The sequence below is a fragment of the Heterocephalus glaber genome, unplaced genomic scaffold, assembly GCF_053883595.1.
Source record: "Heterocephalus glaber isolate CG9 unplaced genomic scaffold, H.glaber_assembly_v1.0 deba00001461, whole genome shotgun sequence".
NCBI lineage: Eukaryota > Metazoa > Chordata > Mammalia > Rodentia > Bathyergidae > Heterocephalus > Heterocephalus glaber.
In genome coordinates this window covers 15541173-15567799 of record NW_028258308.1, presented here as the reverse complement: position 1 = coordinate 15567799, position 26627 = coordinate 15541173, and the positions used below count along the sequence as shown (strand labels likewise).

Here is a 26627-nt window from a genome sequence, read left to right as displayed (position 1 = left end):
TTCCTTCCCTCTTTCCAAAAAGGGGAGAATATTTTATTTGTTTTTGACTCTGGGCCAGTGAGCCCTTTTTCTCAACACTATTAATACCTCTCTGTACTACATTAATTACCATACCAAGAGTAGACATGAACACTTTGAGGACTCAATAGAATGTGGGGATTTTACAAGCCTCTGTCAACTACTGTAGTCTCCAGTGGGTGAAGGGCATCTCTGGAAAACATTTGAATGTTCCTTGACAATGACTTAAACAACAGAGCTTTCTTTCTGAAATTCTCTACTACCCTCCTTCTTCTTCTTAATTTATGTGGACTTCTGAGGTATCATGAATCACCTTATATGGTATGTTTTGTTTATGACTTTTTTCTCCTAGCAAAGTAAGAACTCTTTTCTTGAGTCAAATACATGTTTGACTCCTCTAATGGCCTACCACAGTGCTACACAAATTAAATACATATACAGTTAAGGAAGTGACCTTGCCTTTAAGGACTCAATTCCTCCTCTAAAATTTTTTTTCCCCTAAAATACTAGCCATACAAAGCCCTCACTTTCTGAGTTTGAATATTTTCAGTCTTAAAGGGCCAACATCAAGTTCTTCATTGTTCCCTGGTCAGTACATGATGCTCTCCAATATATGTTATTGTATAACCACAGATCTCATGATACTAAAGATAAATAAACATCATTTTATCTCTCTGCAATGCAATGATCTATTACCGGCACTCACATCCTTCTTAGATTTTTCCTTTTCCTTTTAAACAGTAATCAGATCTCCCTTTGAGTGCCACTTTACCTTGATTTTCAAGTTTAGCATTTAATACGATTATGGTCTTAAAAATCTATAATGAGTGACAGTGCATGTGTCAGACATTATATGTTAGTGCTTGGCATGCTGAACTTCCCAGCTGAATCTAATGGGTGGTGTTTGAATGGGAGCAGAGGGCCCAGGAGGTGACACTATGTTGCTGGCCACTCTAAAGAGAAGAATAGCCCAAGTGCTTTCTCCACCCACCTCCCACTGTCCCTTTCCAGGATAGAGGAAAGGAACTCTTCAAACTGGCTACCAACTACACTAAGATAGGTCTTGAGGTCAAAGTCTGACACAGAGGAGGGAGTACTGATACAGGGTTTTCTTTGCACACCTCATTCTTCAGATAAAGGCCTATTTCACTTTGTATAAATCTACTCTAAGATCATTCTCACACCAAAGAACTTTTGCTCCTGAAGTGTGTCAATGATAAGTAATTGAACAGAAAGAAAGATAGTAGGTAGATCTATAGCTGGACATATAAATAGACGCACACAGAAGCCAGCACATGAATTGCCATTCTCTCCTTGAGCAACTCTGAGAAGTGCCAGCTGTTGGCTGACTCCCCCATGCTATGTAGGTCAGAAGGATATGAGAGCCCAACTATAAAAAAATCCCAACAAAATGTACCCTTAGTTGGTCCTAAGGAGTTATATAAAGCTCCCTAATTGACCACATCAGAGGAGATTTTGAACTTCTTGCATGAAAACAACTTACCATTCCTGGTGATAACACCATTTACAACAAGGTTTTACTCTGAGTGTTCAAGAATAATAGAAAAAGCATTTTTAAATAAATGTGTTGCAACACGCAGATAGTGTTTTCAAAAGCATCGTCTGCTCCCCTTTTAGAAAGGTAGGTTGCTGCTCTGCTGGAAAAGGGAGATTGGCTCTCATAAAGTTTTTCAATAAACAGTGTCTGAGAGGAAATTTTTTTTTGCACTTGAATGATATATGTGCAAAAAGAAAAAAGTTTCCTTTGTAGAGGTACAAAAGATATCTTTTACACTGCACATGCTATTCAATTGAAGTCGCCTTTGTTAATTCAACGGAGCTTTGTTATGTTCACAAATTGGATTTTTTTGACACCTGACTTTCCTAAAATCTTGCTACAGCGAAACAATTTATCATTATTAGCCCCATCTAGATGTCACAAATCAAAAAGGAGGGTGATTCTCTGGTGATATCTCTGTGTTTGGATAAAGCAAACATCACAAAATCTGAGAACTCAGGAAATAGTATTCTCAGGAGAATGAGAAAAGAGGAAAAAAGAAGTGGAAGCAGATAGAAACCTATGAGATCAAAGTTTCACTTTGACATTTATCTATACTTGCAATGGTAATTAAAAATACCTTGTTATTAGGTAGCAATCCCTTTCTGGCTAACCAAATTTCATTAGATTTTAGTGTTCATCATTTTTTGGACTCTGGAATATCTAAATTTATACAATAAAGAACTTTGCCAAAAAGTTGAAGGGGGGGGGTCACTGCTGGGAACAGCTTGTGCTGCATGGATCTCTAAGCTTGTTTGTATGGCATTTCTTATAAGATCAGGTTCACAAAGCAAGAAATAAATCATGTATGGAAAACTGTATTTTATGGCTAACTTCATAGTTGCAGAGGATTCAATCATAAAACTCAAAGCACTTTTTTTTCTAATTAGTCTAGAGATACACACAGCAGATGAATTGAAGGGGGTTACACTAATACTATGTTGAAATCTAAAATAGTCAAGGTCAAAAAATTGTGAGTTGCTGCCTCCACACAAGATTGAGAATATCAGTCTTGGTTATAGGAAGACATCTCGGAGCTATACCATCTACCATGTTATTTCCTAGGAAAATGGTGTATTTGTTTGTGCATTCAACAAATGCTTATGGAGCTCTTGCTATGTACGTGACACGTAGCATCCTGTCAGTGCCAGGGAGGAAGCAGCACACAGAATTATCACAGTCTTTAGTAGTGGAGTTCTCTGACACTAGACATGGACATGGAAGCTTAGCTTTTCTGCTATTCATTTTCTCCTGCCTATTTATCAGGCTTATTTACCTCTGGTAATCTTCCCTAAAGCAGAACTTTCTGTTCAGAAGCTAACAAGAAAGATGACTTTGAGAGGAAACTGGCAATTGGCTACCTTTCCTGAAGGTAAAACTTTCAACATTTATTGCACCTCCCTAAATCTTCTCATTGCAGTGGGATTAGAGAGGTAGAATAGGGCTGGCTTGCATTGTGGCTGCTCAATATAAAGCATTTCCCCCCTTTGTATTGCCTGTTTCTGTTCTTTCTTTCATTCACCAAGTTAGAATTTCATCCTTTCTCAGTCAACAAAATATGATAGGATATAAGAATACTCACAATATATGCATCCTATCAAATAGTCTTAGGGATGGAAATTTAAAATAGTTACGTGTAGAGGACATGATACTCTTTGAAATAATCCCAAATAAAATAGTACATACAGTTTACTTTGCAGTATATATTCAGGTACCTTTAAAATTCACAACTCACATTAGCATATTAGTTAAATTTTATATCGATAAAATCATTCTAGGGATTATATTGTTCCATTTTACAGATTAAGAAATTGAGATGTAGAGAAATTAATTAATATTTCCAAATTTTCTGAATTATAAAGTAATGAATTAAGAAGGAGAACCTCTGCTAGTCAGTTCCAAAGCCTATGATATCTTCAGTACTTCAATTTTTATACAATATAGCAGTGTATTTACTTACTTTTTATAGATTGAAAAACTGAAGAAAAAAAGAAACATATTTTTTAAAAAAGAAACTGTTCATTTAATTTCTGAAGCAGTATTTTCTCTGATTCCCGTTTTGAGTCTCTAGCAATGTCCTGTTCTGTTCTCTAATGATGGCATTGTAAGGGCTGACTTCTTAGGCAGTTATCAGTGAGTTGGACTGCTTGCTGTGTAGTGAGTGGTTCAATCTCAGACAGCAAGTGCAAAGGAGAGATAGTCAACACTTTACCCCAGGTAGTGCATTTCCACAGTGTCTTTGGCTCTTGCCCCAGAACAGCAGACATTCAGAAGCCCATGGAGCCAAGATTCTGCAGGCAGAGGATATTGGGACAAGAATATAAGGCTTGGGATGCAGGTCATGTCTCATCATAGTTACAGCCGCTCCATGGTGTTCTACAAGGATCTTCTTCCCCATCTGTGCAACTTTTCCTCTGTGGGGACTCATGACCAAGGGCTGAGCCATGTATAAACTTGTGTAAAAAGCTGTCATATCATTTTACAGTATGGTTGCTAACTAGGTCCAGGAATAATTACACTGTGATTTTCAAGGGACTTGAAATATCTACAGACTGTGAGAGCAATGCTTTATATCTGATTGAAGACTAAGCCAAAATAATGAACTTCAGAACAGTACTTTATAATATTTTTCAAAGTGAGTTTGCCCATGACTCTTCTGCATTAAATAGCTATTCTTAACTATTTTGCGGACAGCCCAGATAAATCTGTTTTGCTCATTCTATAGAGTAAATTGCTATTTCACTTTAATTCACCATGAAAAAAAAAAACTCCAGCGACCTAAAAAAGGAGAATTTTTTCTTTTAATTTCTGTTCTTTGTTCCCATTCTCTTATAGGTCTAATATTTCAGCAAGAATATGTATTCGGACCCTTGAATTTTTTTCTTTTTTAATTGAGGCCAAGTGCCACCTTGAATAGACAGAAGACAGACATGGTCATCATACCGAGAAATATTTCCACAAAGTCAGAGGTAAATAGTACCAATAATAGCAGCCAATCAGTAAGACCTTGGGTACAGACTCCTCAAGACTCTCTGACATTGAACTGGAAGTTTCTGAAAGCTATAGTCTTTCTCCTCTTGTCTCAGGCCCAACAAAATGGCACTGGGCCATACTGCTCATGCCTGGGCTCAGGCATAACTCTGCCCATTCAGGAGGAATGAACTAATAAACACAGTGAAAAATCACCATGGCATCTCAGAAATTTAAAACTTTTGTGCCAAGTGCTGTATCTGCAAAATACCAAGGCATCCAGATGAAAAGTAAAATCTGTAGTCAGCCATTCTGATTTTTGTTCTCCAAGACAAAAAACAGAGCTACTTACAATCATCAAAGTGGCTCACGATGTTTTCTGACATTGTTAATTTTTGCTGTTTCTTTCATCTTATCAAACACTTTGATTATCCACCAGATATTGATATAGTCAGCTGCCAATCTCAGTTGAAGGAAGGAGGGACTATTCAGTTTGTGTACAGTGTGGGTACTTTGCATTGCCTTTTCCTTTTGGTCAGTGCAGCAGTAGGAAAAATAACAAAAATTGTGTTCAGCCTTAGTCTTTGGAATTGTGTGTTCAATTTTACAAAGGTTTGTGAGTGGGTGGAGCTTACTGACTAAAAATGACAGCCATGTTTATCTATGAATTTCAATTATTTTGATATTTCTTTTCTCCACTTCTGAAAGAGATTATATAATATTTTATAAATTTTCTATTCTTTCCATTGAGTCTTTTAAACAATAGCAGAATTCCATGCAATTGAAAGTGTATGATATTTAGTTCTCAAGGCTATTTTTGCAAAACATCATTTTGCAATTTTTTTAAATTTAGAAAATGTTTCTGAGAATTTGATAGGTTTATCTAAAATACCTGAGTAATGGGGCTGGGGATTTAGCTCAGTGGTTCTGGCACCTGCTTCGCAAGCACAAGGTTCTGAGTTCGATCCCCAGTACCAAAAAAACAAACAAACAAACAAAAAACCAAAAAAAAAAATGAGTAATGTTAGGAAATATAAAGTGAATTTATCATCAAATTGAAAAGTTTTAGCTAAAGCATAAATACTAAAAACATACTGTAGCTTGTCCAAATCAGAACAGGGAAACTTCAGAAATTTTCCTTAACGATGTAGCTTGGCAAGACTTTTAAAGTGCATTTTTTTCTTTTGGTTTTTGTTTGTGGATTTTTTCTTTTTCTATTTGTGTTTTACTTGGGTTGGAAAGTATATCATTGTCCTTTCTGATTTAGGCAGAATTTGGAGTCGTGTGGATAATACCTTTTGTTTCCTCATCAGTATATATGCTTCTATATATGCTTTATGGGCAGCAGCCACCCTACATTGCAGGATATGGAAAGTTATCCTTCAATGCATATCTCAGAGGAGCAGTAAAACATTCAAATTTATATGGTAGCTATTAAAGACTAAATGCTTGTCCCAGAGACCCTCCTAGTTTGGGAAGAGTGGTTTTCATGAATTGACAAGAGAAAGGTTTGAAGAGAGGGTATTTAAAAGACGAGGAGAGGTTGACATATTTTATTACAGTGGCATTCATGGAAAGTGCTCTTTCTAAAGTGAAATGCCAGAGACCTGAAGGAATTTCACCAAAACAATGGGGTTCAGAGAACCAAGTATTGCTTTTGCATTGAATATTGAGTTATATGTTTATGGCAGAAAATACACAGGTAATCATATTTCAGTTGAGGTGTCTGGTTTCCATTAGTAATACAAAGATCTGTGCATCTAATTCCTGGAATACCTCATTGATAATATATCCTAAAAATTTAATTTATTTGAAGTCTATTATAAAACTATACAAGTTGGTTTCTCACAGTGTGTGATTTGTCATAATTCACATTTGAATGAAAAGAAAAGCCAATTAAGGAAAATATCAGCAAAACAACCTAGATAAGTTATGACATACTTAGAGTATAAAAACTGGATATATTATACATATATTTCTCGGGTCTTTATTTCATATACAGTGCATAAAATATAATGCTACTATTCTTAGGATCTTAAGAGAACAGTTACTCAGGAAATGTACGATGGTAAATTATTAAAATCTACTTTTTATTAACTGTTTTATCTTAATGGGAAAAATCTCTCTATTACCTAAATTGAGATCAAGGGAAGAGAGATACCCTGCATGCAGGAGATAGCACTTCACAGGGTCACTCATTACAGAGCTTTACTTTAGTTTTGATTAATTACTCACTGAGCATATGAGAACCTGTGTGTGTACTAAGAGTGCTTATTAAAGGACTCCACTTTTTTTCTGAGATGCCCTTAGAGAAAAACTGAAAATCAGTACCTAAGAGAGATATTAAAATGAAACAACGGTAGTTGCTGCTATTTTACATAACAAAATCACATATTTATTCTAAAAATTCTTTGTATAAACACAATTAACAAACAATCCCAGGCTGGGGATTTAGCTCAGTGGTGCCACCGCCTGCCTTGCAAGTGCAAGGTCCTGAGTTCCATTGCCGGTACCAAAAACCAAACAAACAAATAAACAGTCCCTTTAATCTAAACAAACAAAATAAAATCTTTCTGCAAGTGCTGAATTTATGTCTACAACACATATATAAAAAAAATGATTACTTGTTGTGAGTACCAGACAAATTCAAATCTAGTATCCTTAATATAAAATTATATCAGAGACAAAACCACAGTGATTGCTATAGGCCCCTAAGATGTAGTCAAGACCCCTAAACTTCTGCTATGATTTCTTGTGCCAAACAATATGTTGTTTCTAAATGGATGGCATCAAAAAGAAATCTACTCAAGTAACACAATTTTCTGATGTAAAAATTGATGTAAAAACATCTACATATTGGCATTTTATGATGTTTTCAAAATTTAGATACCCCTTTACTTGATGGAAACTAAATATAAAGTTTAACTAAAACCAAAGTTTGTATTAAAAGAAGAAACAAACTACCTGTCAGAAGAAGACAAGAGACTCAGATCTCAACTCATTATAGCCCAGTGATTTGCTCTAGGAAACTGAATCATCTAGAAAAACTACTGTACACCCATCCTGAGCACGACACTTATCAGATTTCCTGTTGTAAGTTTTTTTGTAGCTTTCTGGTAGAAGACACTTTCTGTTTTGTGGAAACCCTTCAGAATACGGTTTTAAATGAAATCTGTGCACAAGGTTCAAAAGCTTTAAATTACTAGACCATGGTTACCATTGAGAAAACTCACTGAGCTATATCAAGGCTAGGAAAAAATACCCAGGTACAAGTTTAATTCTCTAGGGTTGCCATGTAAGTGCTGCTCACAGAGGATTAAGACTTCTGAGAACAAGAGAGCTCCCAAACCAATCACTTCCAAAGACAGAGAAACACACACACACCTGCTTTATCCTGGTAGCAAATTCTCCCCGTTTAAAGAGCAGAGACTCTGTATTTTAGAATCCTTCATCTCTCCACTTTTCCAGAAAAATAAAAACTTATAAAATTATATTGCTTTCATATGATCAAAGAGTATAAAAATCAGACCAAGTATACTGTTTTGGATTTCTTTTACCTATAGCCAATTAATGGTGGTTAATATCCAAATAATGGTCTGTGAAGTTAACTGCAGCTTAGCCAAAGTGACTTATTTTGTCAACACAAGAAAGTTATGTATTTTAAGAAGCCTTCATGCCTGGAGACTTTTATGTCCCCAGTACTTACCTTTTCTTCTTTACAGAGGTATTCAGTTTCCTTCTTGCACAGAAATTCTAAATCACTTTGTCTTAAAGGAACAGGAGGCCTAGAATAAAATAAACAAAATATATAACTGGAAGAATATTTTGTCAGATGTTTTATATGAATGACTTTGATTCTGAAATTCCAAAACGTCATTATGACAAGGTTTTACTGCTAATGTGAAACAACCTAACTGAAAAAAAATATTAATAATTACAGAGTGTAGCTACCTGAGCAGTGTATTAAGTGAAAGTTTAGTTCATATGTCCTTGTAATCTTTTTCCAATTAATTTAGGAGAATGAAACTTATATGGTTTATCTATCTTTACAAAAAGTGAAGTGTTTTTCTTAGACCTGCCACCTTTCCATCTCATTTAAAGCCTTCTTATCCCTTTCCTTGGAGCTAATCCTAATCACACACAATGTGAATCAGATCAGGAGTAGGGCACACCTTATGTACTTTGTGTTTTAGAGCCCAAAGATACATTCACTGCAGCGTAAACTTACAAAATATCTGTTTCTGGTAGTGTTGGAAAAAAAATATCCAGGCTCCCTATTTTGGCAGCCATTTAGTCATTTTAAACCCCAATCACAGCTAAAAGAAACCAATCACTTGACTTTCTCCCTGAAATCTCTGTCCTCTGGCATGGTTTCCACATGTCAAACAGTGAAGCCAGTTCTCACTTTTTTCCTATTCTTTTCCTCTTTCTTGCCTTACTTAAGAAACAAAATATGAATTCAAGTAGAAAAAATAACCCATGATGATTCAGAAGATTTAAAGACAAGAAGTCAATTATTTTTATGTTTGAACCTTGACTAAGAGGTAATTGATACGGTTATCAGAAGAAGAAAAATTAGGAGAAAACTAGGTTGTTTTTTTTTTTTCCTTTTCAGAATGTGGCTGCATTTGGCTTTTTTCTCCAACTCATACTGAGAGGTCTGATAAATGTCTGGTTAATGTATTTGGTGAAAATGTTAAGTTACAAGGTTGAGAGTTATTAAATGAATGTAACTGGCCATGAGAAGCAGAGAATCTGGTCTACACCAGAGGAAATTACTGCATGCAAGGTAGTAGGGTGTGAAAGGAGGTAATAAAGGTGAAAGGTACAGAGTGATAGGAGGGAAGGAATTGGAATTAAAGGAGTTACGTGGAGGGGCTGGGGATAGCTTTTGAGAAGAAGAAATTGGTTATCAGTGTTGGTGCATTAGGTGGGTCTGAGAGACAGAGTACTATGGAAAGGTCACAGAATTTGACTTTTGAAAATCACCTATGACTTCTGAAACAGCTATTTTGGTCAAATACAGAATAAAAAAAAGCCAGATAGATGGAGGAATGTTGTTAGATCATAACCAGAAAATAGAAAAGGTATTGAAATATGAGGAAATTTTTCTAGTGGTGATTTTATTTTGAGTTAAGGATGAATCATGCTCAGTGTACTAATTCCAGAACTGGGAGGCTGTGACAGGAGGGTCACAAGTTAAGCCAAGCCCTGGTAACTTGGCGACATAGTGAGACCCTGTTGCAAAATAAAAAGTAAAAAAGGACTGAGGATGTAGCTCAGTTTGAAGACCTTGGGTTCATTCATCCCCAGGAAAACACACACACACACACACACACACACAGAGTATGATAAGAGAAAACTTGCAAGTATCAGAGAAAAGGGAGTGCAGAGAGACAACTAAAATCAAAGGTAGGTGGGATTCTGGCCAGTAAAGAAGGGGGCATGGCATTTTCTTTGAGGTGACAGGGAGATCATCATTTTTTTCAGATGGGCATGGATGGACCTGGTAAGTTGAGAAATGGGAAAGTGTGGAAAAGGATGAAGAGTATGATTGGGTAATGTGCTGAGGTGCTAAAAATAAAGGAGTATAGAAGATCTAGTAGGAATCCAGGGAGAGTGGAGACCAAGTAGGAATTCAGGGAGAGTGGATAAAATAGGCTTATCCTGGATGTAGTTGGGAGGTTTCTCATAATTTTTCTCAGCAACTCTTAGCCACTCACTGAGAAAGTAAAAGATTAGGCCAACCCAAGGTGGGATTTACTTTGAAAAAAAATCCCCCAAAACTGGAAATGTAAATAAGACATAGAAAAGAGTAAAGAAATAGATGGCTTTGGAGATGGGCCCAGGTAGTTCAGTTGACTGATTAGATCTGCCTTTCCCTCCCCTCTTTTTCTCTTCCATGCTCTTTTCATCATCCCCTTCTTTTTCTCCTCTCACTCCCTTCCATTTTTTTAATTTATTGATTTATTCAACAGATATTTACTGAGTGTTTTTTTTTCCTTTTAGGGACTATGCCAGATAAAGAAGGGAAAGTGGCTCGAAGATCAAGAATTTGAAGAGGGGATGAAGTCACATCCTGATATTTTACAATCATATTGACACTGGTCTCGCCCAGACTCTCTCCCTGTATATGTATCATACCTGTATGTGGGTGTGTAGATCATTCCTGTTTGCCTTGTCTCTCACATTAATTCATCTGATTTCTTTTCTCACACAGTGGGTAGGAAAATAGGATTCTGAAATTGGAAATGGTTTCTTGAGCCGGGGATAAGTAATTCAACTCTGATATGTGGCAATCTAAGCCACAGATTAGTACTTCTTTATTAAAGGCAAAAAGTAAAACCATCTTTTAACCAGGAAAACAGGATTCAAATGCATTTGTGCTCCAACCACTGTGGGTCGGAAAGCAAGTGAGAGGTAGAGAAAACACTTCAGTGCTCTGTGGTACAGGATTTCATGTGGGCCTGGAAACCCCTGGCTTGGAGGAGGTGTTCCAAGGTTTCTGGAAAGCTGGAGTTGATTTTCACCTCTTAAAATGTCTAGTGTAGGGAGACAGTTGGAAGCTCATATCTCAGCACTGGTTCACCTGTAATTGTTGAAGCATCAGCCCTGCTCTAGCCGGAGGTGATGGGCCAAAGGATGTGCTGGGCTCGACTCTGACACTAACACACGATGCTCTCACACCTCCCAAGTTTTCAGTGACTGCTGCTGCTGCTGCTTGCCCTACTTGACTCATGTGTATCAGATGATTAAAAGACAGGCTCTGAAACCAAAATGCCAGTGAATGCTACGTAGCTCCACCACGTAACAACTGTGTCCATAGAACCTTGAAGAACTTAAACTGTGTGTGCCTTAATTGCTTCCTCTTTAAAATGGGATAAAACGATACCTTCCCATAGATTTGTCATGAGGATAAAATGAGTTAGTATTTCTCAAGTTCTTAGAAGAGGGCTAGGTAATTTAAAATTGAAATTAGAATTATGATTTATATTTAAATATTTAAAATATTAACTTAAAAAATAATTACAGTTGATTTTTGAATACATTAAAATTCTAAATTATAATTAATATTTGTATTTTTAAATGAAAATATGATAGATTTGTCTTAGCTCAAGTCATTTTTTTTTCAAGTCATTTAGTTTTAAGACCAGGAACAACATCCCGATTTATAAGAGGAAATTTTAAATGAAATTTTGTCAAAGAATGCTTGGGATTGATTGGATTCACAATAAAACTGGTCATATTCTGCTAGAGCCAACTAGTTTCTCAATTAGCAGAGGCTACCTTGAAACAAATGATGCAGGATAGAACAGTGCACTGAAAATACTCATGTAAAATCAGACTAAGTTGAAAAAATACAATGTTAGGTGTTTTTGTTATTAGGTTTTAAAGGATGATTAAAATTTTCTTTAATCTTCAGTGTCTTTATGTAGTGAATATGTCCTATGCTCCCCACCAAGTTTCAATTTTATCTTGAAACAAACCACAGTGAACATAACAATAAGATGCAGATTCTTTCTGTGTAAATTGATTAGCTTAACACCATAGGAAAAATGTATGCAAACAAAATTTAAATATGCCAATGAAAAAAAGACAAATAACATCATTCAAGAAAAGTTGCTGCTCTGCTCATGAGGTGGCAGCTCATTCCTGCGTAAAAATTACTGAACCCCATTGTGCAGATACCAGACAATTATCTACTATGAAAATACAATTGCTATGAAAGTTTGGTAACACAGTCCAGTCGAGCATCTAAAACCGTACTTGCAACATATCTGGAAGAGAAGTTTGGAGGTGGAGATAGTATGAATTATTTATAGTTCTACAGAATTAGAACTCTATTATTTTTATTTTTCCAGTTATCATTATAGACACATATAAGGAAGGTCCATCGCTTTATTATTAAAAAGTACATAGTACACAAGAGGAAGAGACATTTTAGATTATAGCAGCTTTTAACACATCATGAAATAAGCTGGCAAAAACTCACTGAGCTCTGTTGGCTGTCAAAACCATTTCAAAAAGCAAATTGAGCTTGTTATAGAAATATCAGCAAGATACACAAATTAATTCAATAAAGTTGTGATGGGAAAAGTATTTAAGACTTTTTTAATTTGAAAAATTAGTTACATTTCTTGGTCCTACTTGCCATTTTAATAACTAGGTAACATATGAAAAAAGAAAGGGTAGAGGCTCCTATAGAAACTGTTACCAAATTTGCCCCAGCAGTCTTGTTGCAATGATAAAACTAGATACATAAGATTCCAGATTCTTTGAAAAGTGTTAGTGCTTATTTATTCATTCCTTTGTTCAGCATATGTTACTGTATGCGTATCAGGTATATCAGGAACTATTTTAGGTTTCTGGAGTATGAAGTTAAGTAAAACCAGATACAGCTGTTTCTCTAATGTAGCTGAGACAGATGTTAATCAAATTATGTAGCAGAGACAGATGTTAAATTATAAGTACATTATCACTGAGTGTATATAACAATGGTAAATGCTACAAGACCACAGGACAGAAAGACGTGAGAGGCCCAAGGAAGGATCCTAGAGGAAATGGTATTTCCAACAGGGACATGGAACTTGATAGGACTACCTATGCCCAATGGAACAAAAGTGAGAAATGTGGGTGAAGAACCTTCCAGAAAGAGGGGATAACTTGTATAATGCCCTGTGATAGAATGAAGAACAGAAAGGCCAGTGCTGGGGGCTCAGAGCCATTGACGAAGCAGGAAGCTGAAGAGTCAAGAAGAACCCTGATTGGGTAATGGCAGTGGAACACAGTAAGGATTTTAATTATTAGCCTGAGATTAACAGAAATCCTTGAAGAGATCTAAGCAGGACATGTCATGATCATGTCTGTGCTTTCAGAGAATTACACTGACCACAGCTTGGAAAAGTATGTGGCTCACTTGAAACTGTTGCTATAGCCATAGCAGAAGCAAGAAAACCATAAAAAAACAAGAAATTGCTTCATGCCTTTAATCCCAGTACTTTGGGAGTCCGAGGCAGGAGGATGGAAAATTTGAGTTCTGCCCAGGCAACTTAGAGAAATCTTGTCTCAAAACAAAAAAGAAAAAAAGGTAGGGGATATATTGCAAAGGCCCTGGGTACAATCTCTAGCACTGTAAAACAAAAACATGAGAGAGAGAGAGAGAGAGAGAGAGAGAGAGATCTATGATGGAGAGCATTAGAAGGGTTCATGTGAAATTTAGGAGGTGAAATAAATGACTGCTCAATAGATAATGTCATATGCATATGGAATGCACAGAATTCTCAGAGTTCTGTTTAATCAGTAGTCAGTTTCAGAATTTGTTTTCATAATTTTAAAGTTTCAAAACATAAAGTTTGTTGCCTATCCTGAGGATAAATGCTACAATTAAAATGGCAAGTGAGACCAAAAAAGTGTTATTAATTTTGTTGCTTGAAATAACATACTTAAATACTTCTCAGCTGCAATTTCATTGAACTAATTTGTTCATCCTGTTGATATTTTTAATAACAAGCTCAATTTGCTAATTTGGGTTGCGTCACCATGCTTTCAATTGCATATAAAGCAGTCCAAAGTTTAAACTTTGGACACAATATTAAAATAAAATCATTCAAAGAACAAATCAAACTTTGAGTTATTTCTGTAGAAACGAATTTTCAGGTAAAGCAGTATTTGAAACTTTACAAAATATAATTGTAGACTATCACATGATGTTACAAAATGCATTTGAAAGATGTTTTCTGCCAAACAATGAAGATTTAAATTACCTGGGGAACCTGTTAATTAACTTCCTCTACCCTGCACATTTATTCAATCTGAAGAACGTGAGCAGTTGTTGCATATTATAAACGATACAATTAACTCTCAATTTTTTATTTCTTATCTCTGAAACTTACATAAGTTGGGTTCTAATATTAAAAATTAAACATATTCAACTTCAATATATTTTATTTTTACAACTGTTTATACAAAAATAAGGATAATATAAAGAACATTTAAAATGTCTCATATGAAACTTATAGTTTTACTAATAAACAGTTCATTTTTTAAATCAGTTACATCAAGACTCAGCTATCATGTCGTTTTTTGGAAATAAAGCTGAAAATAAATATACTGTAAATCACTTTTTTTAAAGAAGGCAGAGTATAAATAAATACTGAAAACATAAGTATGTAAATAGCCAACTCGTCTCCACAACAGGTAGCAAATATTTCACACTTTCAAGTTGCTGTGCTGCACATTATGTTTTACTACCCTTTATCCTCATCATAAAACTTTCACTAGATGGGTGTATTTAATCAGACATTTAAAAAAATCGCTTTCTTGCAAACAAAAAACAAATACAAAGCAAAACATTGAGTTCAATCCCCAGTGCCACAAAAAGGGTTAGTAGTAGTAGTAGTAGTAGTAGTAAAGAAGTATTTTATACTTCTGAAGGAAAAATATTTCCTTCAGAATTCTTGATTCTGTATTTTCTTTGTGACCAATAGATAATCTTTTGGATGTTGGCTTTTCCCCCAGTCTAGAGTTTACATTTGCTATTTTTCTTTTACAGAAACACATTTAAAAAATGCATATAATCATGAGTGCATTATTGCAATACACTCTTAAGATAGAATAAAGTAACTTGTCAGTACCTTGCAGTAAAGCATTAGTTCCTTTGATAGAAAGTGCCTGTATTTTAGATCCTCTTAATTCCATTACCTCTGTGGGTTTTGGAATGTTCTGAATTATTTTATTATTAATACATAATATTCATGAGGGTAAGATAGCCAGCAGATTTCAACTACAATGGATTTTGGTTCAGATGACATATTATTCTACTACAAATATATAAGTGAGAAAAATAGTTCTTTGATTTTTAAAAATATGCTTTGCTTGTGGTGTATTGTCCACAATACTCCCCTGGCACAAAATGCTTAAAATAAACATGGAAACAAATGAAGAAACGTTTTTACCAGATTCCAGGTAGAACCTGCTGAGATACAATTTTCCGTGCGCAGGGGGCCAACGATTAGTTACACACACTTAAACTCACTGGTGTCATAAACCAGAAGGGGTCAGTCAGAAGTTCCTCCCTATGACATAATCTATGTTTGAAATTAGGCTGATAAGTGGGGTCATTCAATATCTCTTTTTGACAAAAACCCCAAATGTGTTTGGATCTAGAAGGAGAGAAAAAATCTGTAGCAATTCTAGTGAGGCAACTCCATGACAAATGGCTCCAAGTCACTATTTATCCTGTAGACATATTCTCAGCTTCATCAAGCTTTAGCAAATATGAAAGATTTAAAAATATGTATCTGCAGCCCCAAATCTCAAGTGTCTTATAACAAAGCCGGTAAGTATTTGTATACACCTTCATGATGTGTGGAGTGGATTGCTGTAATTGGTAAGGGAAGATCTGGAAAAAGTTTAGAGAGACATATTTTCTTACTTAAATAAATGGAAGCCAAGAATAACTTTCATACCATGCTTTAAGTGCCATTTCAAAGCCTTAAATAAACTAAAAAAAAAATAAAAAAAGTAAACCACCTCTCTCATCTTGACCTAGATTACTGCTTAAACAAAGGTACATATTCTTAATTTACATGAAAGGCAATTAGGTCCACTGTTGACAACACTGTGAAAAAATACATCTGCTTAGGGCATGCTTTTATATTTGAAAAAAAGTAAGACGAAAGGATTTTACTTGGTTTTTTTGTTTTGTTTTGTTTTTGTTGTTGTTTTGTTTTCTTTTTCCCCCCTCAGCCACTATCCATTTTAGGCCAGAAATGTTATTAAAAATTTTAGACTAAATTAGGTGAAGGATTATTATTACTGCTTTGTATGCTTAAAGTATGTTTCAAAAATTATTTTCTGGTTTCACTTTGAGCCCAAATTTTGACATTTCTTGATGATATTTGGCATTTAAGGAATGCTAGGTAATGATATCACATTTTTCCTTCTCTGGAACACTCTGTGAATAAGCTAAACTTTGAAAATACAAAGGAAAAACTGATCTGGGAAAGCCAGGGCAGGAATATATTAAAATAAGAATATGTTAATCTAGGTATATTTTTCGAGTCTTTTTTTCCTTCTGTACAGTTAGATGTTTAGCAAAACAGCAAATGGCTCTTTTTCTGGAAACTTTTTGCTTTCCTAATTAGAAAGATGATTTTTTGTGTGTGATGTTGGGGGTTGAATCTAGGGGTCTGCACTGAGCTACATCTCCAGTCCTATTTTATTTTATTGTATTTTAAAACACGGTCTTGCCAAATAGCTAAATTGTCCAGGCTATTCTTGAATTAGCAGCCTTCCTGCCTCAGCCTCTCACAGTGGTGGGATTACAGGCATGCATCATCATGGATATATGCTCTTTTCAATCAATACTAAATGTTTAAAGGAGAAAGTCATTGATTACTATTAACCCTTTGATATTACCTTTTGTCACTTAAATTTATTCATTCATTAGTTCACTCACCAAACATTCATCATCAGCCAGAACATTCTTAGGTGTTAAGGATACAGTGATAAACTAGGCCAGCTCCATTCTTGCACTCACAGGGCAAGAAATCTAGAAGACCACTAAACCAATGAACAGATACGATAAAATTATAAATTTTGATAAATTATTCAAAGGAAAAAATGCTGTTATGTAGACAGTATAATAAAGAATCTATTCTAATCTTGCCTATATTTTTAAGCTTTTTGGAGAGAGGTAGATGGGTCCCTGAGATTGAGTGTAAAAATGATTTTTTATTCTTAATTTTTATTAGTGTATGTTTGTGATACATAATAATTACATTTCTTTGGGGGAATTAGTGGAGATGGATATCACATTTCAATCACTTTTATTCCCCTTTTTCTTCCACCCCCCCTCTCTTCCCTTACTCTCCAAATCTCCTTTCCATCTTCCATGGTTTCTTATCTTCTCTTCTTTTTTTGCTGTTTAAATTATTTATATTTTGGATTTCTCATATAAAATAAGTCATGTGATATTTAACCTTCTGTGTCTGATTTATTTCACTTCTCATTATGGCCTCAAGATCATATATTTTTCTATAAATGGCTCAAGTTTCTCCTTCTTTATGGCTGTGTAGTACACCACTGTGTAAATACACCACATTTTCTGTATTGACTCATCTGTTGACGGGCATATAAGCCCTTTCTATAATTTAGCTATTGTGAATTGTGCTGCTGTTATAAACATGGATATGGATGTATTTCTGTAATATGATGCTATAACTCTTTTAGGAAGATACCCAGGAAAAGTATAACTAGGTCAAGCGAAACTGTTATTTTTAGTGTTTTACTGATTAACATAATGGTTGTATTAGTTTACATCCCTACCAACGATGTTGAAGGGTTCCTTTCTCCCCACAACCTTGCAGCATTTGTTTTTATTTGCTTTCTTGATGGTAGCCATTCCTACTGGAGTAAGATGGAATCTTCATGGTATTCTTTCAATTTGCATTTCTCTAATGGCCAAAGATGCTGAGCACATTTTCATGTAATTTTGGGTCATTTGTATTTATTTTGTGAAGTGTCTATTTTAATTGTCCATTTTTTAATTGAGTCTCTTGTTATTTGGAGTCTAATTTTTTTGAGTTCTTTATAGCTGGCAGCACTTTTCCCCCATTCTGTAGGCTGGCTCTTCATTCTGTTGTCTCCTTTGCTGTGTAGAATCTTTATCATTTGATGTAATCCCATTAGTTGATTCTTGTGCAACTAGGGTTCTATTTAGGAAGTCCTTGCCTAAGCCCATGTCTTCAAGAGTTTTTCTTATTTTATCTTCCAGGAGATTCAGTGTATCTGTTTTTATATCTAAATCTCTGATCCATTTTGATTTCATTTTAGTACAAGGTAAGACATATGGGTCTTGATTAATTTTTTGTGTGTGCAGATATCTAATTTTCCCAGCACCAATTGTTAAAGAGGCCTTCTTCAGTGTTTGCTTTTAGCCTCTTTGTCCAAGATCAGATGACTAAAGATGTATGAAGTTATTTCTGTGTGCTTTTGACACTGGGCGCTAAACTCCGGCCTCTGGTTCTGACCTCAGCGGGGCTCGTGGACAGCAGTCCCCAGTGGGGGCGACAGAGCGGGGAGGCCAGGGAGGGGCATGAGAGAGGCATGGCCAGGGAAGCAGGGGCGGCATGGGGTCGGCCCAGCACAGCCGCTCTGAGCCAGCTACTCTGGAGGCCCCTGCCCCACATGACTGTCGCCGCCGGCCTCCCCCGAGTCCTAAAAATGATTTTTGACTGTCATCCTGGGCACAATGGAAAACCACTGGAGTATTTTAAGTTGAGAAAGTGACATGATTCAGCTCAAATGATTTCTTTTAAAAATTTCTTTTAAAACACAGCTATGTTTACACTATTCTTAAAGCTTCACTAGACAAGTTTCATGTAAGTAGAGGCCATAGTTACTTTTATGATGAAACTGGTCAGAGATACTTGGCTTCATGAATGATTAAAACAGTTAATTTGTTGGTTACCTTCAAGCCTGTGAGTCTTATGCAACCAAGTAGAAAAACTTCAATAAAATTTATTTTCTAAAATTTTCCCAAAGGAAATGAGGTTAAGACTACCGGTTGATTTTGGTTTGGAGGCAAAAATGTCTTTTTGATGTTTTAAGACTTGCTTTGATTTTGTTTTCATAAGAGAACTGGTATGTGCAAGCAAGATGTTTTGGTAAAATATACTGAGAATTGCTCTCTGTTGCTGAATTGATGGGATTGGCAATAAAATTGAGAGAAGTGAAGATGCTACACGCAAGATAAAGGGGAAAGTGTCCACACTCTCTTATCCATTTCCCTCAATGTAGGGTGTGAGGAGCATAGAATGAGAAAAAACTTTTGCCAGTGAAATTGACTGCAAGGAACTAGGCCATGAGAAAGCAGCACAACATGGCAAACACAACTCAGGGTACTTGCTAGGTTTGCTTTCAGTTCCACTAGAATCTGGAGATTGGGAAGTTGATCTACAAATCGAGGTTGAGAGGTTGCTATCAGAAGTAGGGTAAGAGGATTCTGCACAGCCAAACACCAAATATCCACTAAAAAGATTATTATGTAAAAGTAGTGTCAGATATGTAAAAGGAAATATTGTTAACCAGGGAATTAGCTCAGGAAACAGGACAACAAAATCAAACCAGACAGTTTGATAGCCTTGTTTCACATAGCCCTCATTGACATACAACGCTGACATGGTTTGATTTTGGCAAGCTTGGGAAGCAGAAGATATTTGTACCGTAGTGCGGATACTGCCACTTACTCACTGATGATTCTGGGAAACTTAGCCCTATAAGGGCCCCGTTTCCTTTGCAGTGAAAGTAGGAATAAAACCTTCACAAAAAATGCTGTAGTATTAAATGAGACAATATGCAATATCTGGGGCACAAGGTAACCACTAGAAATATAAGCTATCATTATATTTCAAAATATAATGCAACATGTTATTTTTCTGTTTCTTGGTTTATACATCTATGCATCTATCAAACTGTTAAGCTGATTTTATTTGGAAAACATATAGTCTTAAAGGGAAGACCACTTCATCAATATGAAGTATTCATAACATACAAAGGAAGATAGATAAATATGTAAGCTAGATAAATATTATCTTCATTATGTAAAGGTCAGAGCGATGCAATGAACTAAAGTAACTTGTCAGAGTGTCAGAGTTGGAGATTAGAATGCTAGGTTTCCTAGCTCAGAGGAGTACTATTAGACAAGGGCTCTCTGAAGCAATCCCCATCCATCCAAATCAGTTCAAATATTCCAAATGATTACAACTCAGCCAATTCTTTTTTCTCCTGTTCAGGTCACATTTCTGAATTAAGCAATGGTTAAGAAAACAAAATACTATAAATTTGTGAGATTGTGACATGGGCCAATCAGGGTGGATGGTTGCAGGAAACAGAAACCTAAGGATTTTCTTTGCAGAATTTACACAATGATCAGGACAAAGTTAACAATTCAATCTCATACTACAAAATTAATTAATATTGAAAACCATCAGAATCACTCTTGACTAGAATGAATAGTAATTAAACTGGGTGTACAAGCCAAATAAACACTCATTCAGAATCAGATGTTCCCTAACTCTAAATGATCATGACATCATTTCCAGCTCTAGGGAAATGTATAGTCTATTTTTCTGCCTCCCAAAAATTTCTGTGGTTTGCATTATCATTTGATATAATATCATAAGCTCCTTACCTTACTCTGTAGCTTTAAGACCTTTGTTCTTTTTTCTCTCCTTCTAAAGACATTGCAAATCATAAAGCATGACTTTAGTTTATGAAATAGAAAAGGAAATGATTGTCTTAGTCAATCATTCTGTAAATGTTCTTGAGTTTATATGAAGTTCTAATTTGGGGGCTCATGTAAATTTGCTTTGGAAATCACTAGTATGACAGTTTATAGGGTTTTATAACACCTTTCATAGTCCTCACACAAGGAATGTAAAAATTAGGACAAAAACTACTTAAAAAGCTCACATCACTGTTTTATTGGATAAGACTACATTGTATTTAAGTCTCAGGCTCTTCGTAAGGTGTTTGTTTGTTATGTGTATGGATATGTGTTTTGTAATGTTGACACAATTAAGCTAATCAGAGTTTATTGCAAAGAAATGATTATAGTAAATCATAGTCCTCTTTCTAAACAGACTAAAGATATATACAAGTATAACACAATGCTACTCTTTCACTACAACAGTATCTTAATTACTATGTAAAGCTCAGTACAGGAAAAAGTCCATTTTAGGATGCATACCAGCAAGCTGTAGTAGAAGATTAAAAACAAACTCTCCACCAACCTCTATGTTCACGTTCTACCAAGCCTCTTGCTTGTCTCATGCTTATGATTTGGCAGGACCCAGTGAAACCACGGTGATGTCAGGAGGTCGGAATGGGATGAGAATGGATCTGAAAGCCACTGTGAGTGAGAGAGCCCCAAGGAGCAGGACCACGGCCCTTAGGAGAGTAAGCTAAAGGCAGCCAAGCCCAAACCTGCTTTGTGGCCAAAATCTAAAACAAGCAAAAGTCCAAAATTTGCCTAGCCTTATCTATATGTTTGAAATATATGTTAATTATAAGGTAGACATGAGAGGACATTAGGTGGATTTTATGATTTTTGGTGAAAGAATTCTTGATAAAGTCTGGAAAAACTATAAAATAGGCTAAATTATTAACACTATTTTTTACATTATAAACTAATTTGCATTGTGGTTTTTATTTATATACTGATATTAAAATTTGTTATTTTATTGTTTTAAAATAACACCTACCAATGCTGGAAAAAACAATCTGAAGTGGATACTAATAACAAATTTCAAGATAACTTTTAAAAAATAAAAAAGCATCTAATTGTATATGCTAATGAATGGCCTATGTTATTGGTAAAGGGATTCTTTATATTTAGGATGCTATTATTTAATTATATTATGGGTGTATTTCAGACTCAGTCATGTATTTCTAAGCTCTGTTAAGCAAGTAAAAGTTGCCTATGGAGAACATTAGAGACACAGACTTTTCTGGGGAATTGTGCCCCAGTCTCTGGTTACAGCTCAACCCTGTAATTGCTCTGTTCTGGAAGTTCCACAAAAGTCAGTAGGAAAATGCACACAGACTGAACTCAACCTTAGCAGGAGATCTTAGTGGGGACACGCAGAGGGGTGGTGAAAGCTGCCTTTACACCTATGGGCACCGATACAAATCTAAACAAAAGATACACTGTGCTAACGAAGAATTGGAAGCAACAATGTGTTCCTGTGAGTTTAGAATTAAGTATATTTTGTAAATAGGGAAGTCTGACAGTGAAACTATAAACCAGATAAGCAAGGATCTCCATGATAGAACCAAAAACTTGAGAAACTCAAGTTATGAAGAAGGTAGAAATATGCATATGATAATATTTTATGTTATGTAGCACATTTCCACATCGTACCTTATCTCAGTCATTTGTATAAATACCAAAATGCAGGAAAAATGTGTCCGAAAGTGGAAAAAACTCAACATCCCACATTAAACTGAATCTTCAGAAGGATGGACCACATTAATCTTCAGGTATTTTGAATGGCTAAAAATGACACCCGCTTCCAAAAATAATCAATCATGACTCACTCATGAGATTGTTTATTGGTGCAAGTCTAATAATATCCAGGACTATGTTAATAGCTTTTTAAAAAGAACACCTACCCTCTTTTACATTTTGGTTTTCTCCCTGTGTAATTCAGGCCAGCCTGAATTCACTATGTAACCTAGGCTGTCCTTGAACTCACAGGGCATGCCAAGCGTGTGCCACCACGCCCAGCTAACATCTTTGTTTTTAAATAATGATGGTTTTCTATCAGAGACAAAATGTGATGTATATGGCAGTCTTTAAAATTATGAATTAAAAAATGCAAAACAATGAAATTACTGGGATTTTGTAACACCTGCAAAGGAAATGACTATGCTTGGTGATAGCTGCCATTTTATGAAATCCAGTAGGAAGTCCAAATGGAGAAAAACAAAGATGTTCATGATGCTATTTTTAAGTGTGACTTTTCTTTTTTCCCCCTGATATTAACATTCTAACAAGACAAAAGGGGATTTGAGGATCTGTAAGACCACCTGGCTGCCATTATGCTGTTGTTGAGTCCTCAGTCATTGTTGACAACTAAACAGCCTTTGTAAGAGGGTAGAGGGGAGCTGCTGGTGGTCCTGGAGGAGGTCTGGGCTCACACACAAGTGGCACAGAGAGTTCCTGGCACCCACCAAACACTGCAAAGATTGCTTCGAACAGCCCTTGTAATGACAGAGTGGAAAGGAAAAGTAGAGAATTCCATTTTGAAAATAGGATGTACTGAATATTGGAAATATGCAGGTAAATGTGCTATTAGGGATCTTATGTTCCTTAATTTAAAACCCTAAATCTTGTTTTGATCATTTGTCAGAATATTTCCTCTCATTTGGATTTTGCTTTTAGAGCAAATACAGCTGGGATTGGCATGTTTGGCTTGATCAACTTTACCATTAGTTAAACATTTTATTAATCTCCCTGAGTGTCAGTTGGAGAGGTTGATCCTTTCTCGATAGGTCTTTGGTCCCAGGGCATGCTCGCTGAGCTTGGAGACTTCTAAGATTCTGCTGCCCCTGGTGCATCTCATTAGGACGGGCTTCCTAGAGTTTAGTGAGGCTAAATGCTTCCCTAGTGCCCCATCCATTCTGCTACAACCTATTTGTTTTGTCTCTCATCTCAGGATCAGCTTGCCTGTGCCTTCCAACATGACAATTACCTAATTTAATAAATCTAATTTAGTTTAATGTACTGCTGTGAGAGAACTATAGCAGGGGCCCTGTTGCCTCTGGGTTCTTTCCCTTTTTTCCTTACAAAATGTAAATTTTAATAATAAAATTTGTGAGGAAATGAGCTTACTTCTGTTTCTTAAATGGCATGAACATTTCATTGTTTTTGAGCCAGTTTTGACTGACTGGTGGTGCCCACCTACACATCTATAGTGAGAATTGTGAGCTCTAGTCTGGAATTTTGGGGAAAAGGTTTCATGATTAGTGATGTCACTATAGGTCTAGTAATGGAGGCCATATATTTGCTGACTTCACTGTATTTAATAGAGCAGGAGGCTAATAGGAGGTAGACTCCCGGTGTGTTATACATCTGCTCATACTTTTACTAATTTTAGGGTACCAAAATTTTCAAAATCATAGAATACTTTACTCCATTAAATCCATCTTGAAAGTGAAAATCAAATTATAGACAAAATTTGACTTATACCATCAGATTCAGTGTGCTCAATGAATTGTATCCATGCCATTCATAGACACTGATCCAGCAAGATTCCCTGAGTCTCATAGGTTTTAGGTTGTCTTCCCAGAGCAGTTTCTCTCAGTTCTAGACTGGTCCCTAGACATCCCCATGCTGTTGATTTTACAACTGGAGAAGAAAGGAAGACCTAGAATAAAGCACGGCTCAGAGAACAAGGGATAAGTGTAGGAAAGAAAAAAATATTGGAACAAAAAACCTGCTCAGTAAATCTAAAGTAATGGAACAAATATTCTTCTGTAACTGGCAGCTCCTCTCTGATGGCAATTGCAACGTGTACTGAACAAAGGTAATATGCATTCATAGGACAAAGACTCCTGGAGAAATTAGTCTGGAGAAAGGCACTTATTTGATTGTTTAAACTCTAACATTATCTGCTAGGAATAAAGAAATCACTGTTAGTATTGTAGTTATGAATTGGATCCTTATATATTATTTTCAAAGAGCAAAGACAAAGGGAGATAAATCTTTTGCAAAAGGGAAGGGAACCAACAGATGAAGGGAGGGGTGAGGAAGGGGAAAGGAATGAGATTTTAAAAAGAATTAAGATATATTATGTATCAGTTCTCCACGAGGAATGTGATCGTTATGCACTGGAAACATATACCAAGAAAAACAATAAAGTTTAAAAAAAAGGACAAAAATTTCTAACATTTCATTTTACTAATAGCAGCAATTTGGCATAAGGCAAAGTACTGGGCTTGAAGCTGAAACTGAAAAATTTCAATGTAGTTTCAGAATCAAACAAACTTTGATGTCTCTAGAATGCCCATCATTCACTCAAGGAAAAAAGTGGTGTTATGAACAAGTAAATTGATGATAGAGTTATTTGAGAGTCTGGTGTGCATAAAAAATACCATGAAAACACAAGGTGAAATGAGCTCTGAAAGAAGAAACAGTATATGTTTGCTATAGGAAAGAAGCAAGGCCAAACTAAAACAGGTATTTTTGAATCTGTCATACAAAATATTACTGACATGGCTCTATATCTCCTTATATTTTCCCCCAACACTACCTAAATTTAATGAAACTCCTTCATATCCCATGTTACTTACAAGATAAACTCTGGACTGTGATGAGAGACTTATAGGGCACTAGTTTGAATAGTAGTTATTCTAATACTGACCAAAAGTGAGGAGGAATGTTTCTCATGAAGTAAGATACTGCTATAAACAAACAAACCAACAACCTTTAAAATGATCCATAAAGTGTTGTCTAGAACATATTCTAGGGCAGTGGTGGTGAACCTATGGCACCTGTGTTATTTGTTTTTCTTTTAAGACAGAAGATGTTAATGTATGAGTTGTTTTTTCTAAACTAAAACAGTATTCAGGCTTAATTGCAGTGTTGGCACTTTGTGATAAATAAGTGGGTTTTGGGTTGCAGTTTGAGCACTCATCTCTAAAAGGTTCACCATCACTGTACTAGGGTATGGTCCATGAAATTTGGATTTCTTTCTTTCTTGTGTTTCCTCAGATCTTATTAAAGTTTTTAGTTTCTGGGATAACTTGAGGGTGTGTGTTTTAGGTCCATGGCATTTCAGATGATTCCTTTACATCTATTCTATTGCTATAGGATGCATAGTCCTCTCAAATGTTTTTTCTATGCTCCATATCTACATTGTTATTTGGTGAAGTTTAAGCTGATTTCTGAAGGATAAGGAAAATTAATTTCTGAGTGTATTAGTAAAAGTCTGTGTAGAGATGTCCAGCAGAGGGGAAGCAGAAAAGGAGGAGCTAATGTTCTAAGAACACAACTCTGAAAAAGGCCATGAGTTTGTTCTAATTATTTAATGCTGCCTCACATATCACCTTGTAATTTAGTGGCATAAAAATTATTTACTGTCTTCACAGACTCTAAGCATCAAGTTGGACAAAACAGAGTGGAGATGGGTTGTTCCTGTTTCATAACCTCTGGGGTCTTAATAGGAGAACAGGAAGGTTGCAGAGTAAAATAATCTGAAGACTTGTCATTCACAGGTTTCCTTGGCAGTAGATGGTGGCTATTGGTTGAAGACTTTAATTCCTCTCTAGGGCTCTCTGTGGAGGCTGTGTGGATGGGCTAGGTTTGGGGTTCCCCTCAACATAGTGGTTTATTTACCAAAACAGATGTCGCCAAGCAAGGGCCCAGATGGGAGCTGTATTCCTTTAATATGACCTCACCTTGAAAATCATACAGCATTCGTTCTGCCTTAATCTGTTGTTTGGAGCAGTGATAAGCCCACTCAAGTTCAAAGGAAAGGAATGGATTCCCTCTCCAGATGGAGAATGTCAAGGT

At 35.8% G+C, this 26627-nt stretch overlaps 1 protein-coding gene across 17 annotated transcripts in view; it reads right to left on the bottom strand.

The window, feature by feature from the left end:
• Positions 1–26627, bottom strand: part of Tenm3 (teneurin transmembrane protein 3) — a 2554979-nt gene that overhangs the window by 729579 nt on the left and 1798773 nt on the right. For all 17 annotated transcript variants that reach the window (XM_087217023.1, XM_087217025.1, XM_087217024.1 and 14 more), the window contains one exon: positions 8253–8331. The gene's annotated coding sequence lies outside the window, so the exon portion shown is untranslated. The remainder of the gene's footprint in view (positions 1–8252; positions 8332–26627) is intronic.